Genomic DNA, 3,769 nt, shown 5'->3' with positions numbered 1-3,769 from the left:
TCCACTGTGGATTCTTCTATGTATTGTGAGGTCTGACCATTGAGTAAAGGATTTCCCACATTCCTTACATTCATAGGGCCTCTCTCCACTGTGGAATCTTCTATGTGTTATGAGGTGTGAGAGTTGACGAAAGGATTTCCCACAATCCTTGCATTCATGAGGTCTCTCTCCACTGTGGATTCTTCGATGTGTTATGAGGTGTGAGAGTTGACGAAAGGATTTCCCACAATCCTTGCATTCATGAGGTCTCTCTCCACTGTGGATTCTTGTATGTCTTCTGAGGTTTGACACTTGGACAAAGGCTTTCCCACACTCCTTACATTCATAGGGCCTCTCTCCACTGTGGATTCTTCTATGTGTTGTGAGGCTTGACCCTTGAGTAAAGGCTTTCCCACACTCCTTACATTCATAGGGCCTCTCTCCACTGTGGATTCTTCTATGTGTTCTGAGGTTTGATACTTGAAAAAAGGCTTTCCCACATTCCTTACATTCATAGGGCGTCTTTCCACTATGAATCCGCATAGGTGCAGTGAGGCCTGTGGAAGAAATAAAGGATTTTACACATTCCTTACATTCATAGGGCTTCTGTCCACTGTGGATGCTTCTATGTTCTATGAGGTTTCAATCATAGACATAGGTATTCCCACATTCCTTATATTCATAGGGCCTCTCTCCACAGTGGGTCCGCATGTGTCTACCGCCCTTTGAGGACACTCTGAAGGATTTCCTAAATTGCTTACATTCATAAGGCTTCTCTTTGCTGTGGATTCTTCTATGTGCTGTCAGGCCTGATGAATGCTTAAAAGTGTTCCCATACTCCTTACATTCATATGGCCTCTTTGCAACGTGGACTATTTTATGTCTTGTGAGCCCATAGGCACGGCTAAAGGCTTTCCCACATTGATTACATTCATAGAGCCTGTCTCTACTGTGGGTTTGCAAATGTCCACTGTGCTGTGAGGAATCCCTGAATGATTTCCCACACTCTTTACATTCATATGGCCTCTGTCTGCTGTGAGTTCCTGTATGTCCAGGGAGGAGTGACGCCTCACTAGAGGCTTTCACACTCTGTGTATTCACAGGGCCTCTCTCCACTGTGCATTCTTCTACGTGCAGTCAGGTCTGAGGAATCTCTAAAGGGTTCCCCACACTCTTTACATTCATAAGGCATCTATCCACAGTGAGCAAGGGAGGAAGCCTCAGGAATTGCTTTCTTACATTCAGAAGACTTCTGTTGCTTATGAGAATTATTGTGTAAAATGAGAGATGAAGGACTAGTATGCATTCTAAAATATTTTTTACATTTGGATTGATGACCTTCCAAAGGTGTCCTAACTGGTGAGAAACTACAGAAACTTTCCATCCACTTGCTGAATTCATACCCATCAATACTGGTGATTGCTGAGAGAGGATTCTTGAGGGTCAACATACAAAGGAAGCCTTTCCCACATATCTTACATTTATGGGTATTATTCCCATCATGAGTTCTCACAGGCGTGGTCAGGTGAGAAGGATACCTGCAGTCTTCTCCACAGTCCGGACACTGACAGGAACTGCTTCCAGTGTGAGCTCTACTACGATTGTTCTCTAGGGAATGATCCAGGAAGGCTCCTCCATACTCACAGCATTCAAAAGGATCTACTTCAGTGGGATCTATTTGGTGCACAGAAAGACCAGGAATCGGGCTGGAGGTTTCTCCACACTGGTTGCCTTCAGAATGTTCAGCCAGGTTCTCGATTGCACCAGTTCTGTTAAAAACAGATAGTGTAAATGTAAAACAATGGTGTCCTCAGCAATCTACTCCACTGTCAACAAGGAGACAAGAAAATATAGTCATTTATACTGTTGCTAACAAATGTTGTCACATGACAGCATTAACAAACAGAGTGAACATGCATGTTTTTTCCCTAAATTTTGTCAAGATTCATCTAGGACAACAACTACCATTTCTGTCAATGTGTTAAGAAAGACTTCCCCTGCTCGTTGTGTTCAAGTGAAATATGCTTGAAACATTTCACTGACTAATACTTACGAAAACGTTCTTATGTGAATTTTCACAGAACCCATCATTTTATAGCCAGGATTATACACATATACATGGGTCCTGATGAAGGATTAACACTAGGTGGCAAGCTAGATTTGAACCACAAAGTGGAACGACTTCATAGCATATAACAACAGCTACACCATGGAGAGTCAACAAAGAGTTGCTAAAAGTCAGAACTGACTTGGCAAACACAACACATATTTATCAGTTGGCTTTAGGGATTCAAACCACTTTGGAACGACTCAGCAATTTCCAACATAAATGAGAGAAGTGTCCAACTTACATAGCAATCAAAACTGTTGTTTTAATAGAATTTGATCTGATGAAGAAACAATCACTGGTACTGCATTCAAGGATGGTGAGCAAACCATCGAAATGAACGTGTCGCTCTACACACTCCTGCAACACCAAACACCTGCATGGATACCAAGAGTCTTACATCACAGACCGGATATGTTGTAGGACTCTGGAGATCAACAAACATTTAGAGCTGTGCACCCTGACACCATATCTGAATGGCACACTACTGACAGTTTCTTAATTGACTCACAGTTTAAAAGGAAAGAGATCTGACTGTTGGGAAACGCATATGCAACCTTCCTTTATTCATCAATTCCTCAATCAAAATTGTTCACAGAATGATGCAATTGAAAGACGATGGAGTTCTCCATGAACTATTTGGAGCGCCCTCATTTCAGTGTATTTTGATGTTATGACATCTCCTGAGATTTTGTGAAGCACTAATTTCTGTTGTTTGCATCACACTCACCTCAAATGTCTCCCCTGGTTGTGAAGGTGATCCTTCCAGGCATGTGATTCCATGACTGCACCTGTGATGCATAAAAACCAGGTGGTACTCTTCAGACATTGTATGACTAATGCTCACTGGGTAACTTTTCTCCATCATTAATGTTTGCAGCCACTGATCCAAACATTCATGTTAAAGTCCATAATTAGAATCAAATGGGAATGATTAGAGGAAACAGAGGTTCCTAGTAAAAAAGACTCATCCCCATTTTGCTATTCTGGCACTTTGACAAATCTTAAAATGCAATGTACTAGGAAATACTTCTATCAAGATGGAGAGGGACAGTAACATACACAGGTATCATTAGGAGAGCTAAGTAGAAAGGAATTAGACATACCACAAATGTAACATTACAACGGCAAAGGGTCTCCATGTCTACAGGTGCAAAAGGACAACTAAAATCAACAGAATAAATTCAGGTTATCTGTGAAGTTGGGTCTACAAGCCTAAAGAAACTTTTTGAAGCTGACTGATTTCCTTCATTCATGGGCTAAAATTACATTTCCTCGGGCTTCTTAACACATGGGCCTCAGTGACTCTCATTTTCAGTCTCCTCAGATTTTTCCTTAGCTTCTCTGAGAAAACACATGGGTAGAGCTACCAAGGAGCTCAGGAGACCCAATATGGTGGTGTAGGATAAATTCCCCAGTCGCCTCTAGGAAAATATACACAAGTTGCCTAAGCATTGAAACTGATGCGATGGCAGTTCACAACAACATGGGGCTCATGGAGAAATGTACATCGCAAGGAAGACCTAGATGAACAATGAAAGATTGCTTGTCACTGAGAAAGTACTCTGTTCTCTAGCTCAGAAGATTGACAGGTGTGAGTTCATTTGTATCAAAATCATGACATCAAACTTGTCAGAAACCCAATAAAACTCTCAGAAAGGCACCCATAGGACAAGTCTCTCA

At 41.7% G+C, this 3,769-nt stretch overlaps 1 pseudogene; it reads right to left on the bottom strand.

The window, feature by feature from the left end:
* Positions 1-615, bottom strand: part of LOC102811886 — a 1,520-nt pseudogene extending 905 nt beyond the window's left edge.
* Between the last annotated feature and the right edge of the window lie 3,154 nt (positions 616-3,769).

Source organism: Chrysochloris asiatica, unplaced genomic scaffold, assembly GCF_000296735.1.
Source record: "Chrysochloris asiatica unplaced genomic scaffold, ChrAsi1.0 scaffold00816, whole genome shotgun sequence".
NCBI classification, from domain to species: domain Eukaryota; kingdom Metazoa; phylum Chordata; class Mammalia; order Afrosoricida; family Chrysochloridae; genus Chrysochloris; species Chrysochloris asiatica.
This window is presented reverse-complemented; position numbering and strand designations above follow the sequence as displayed.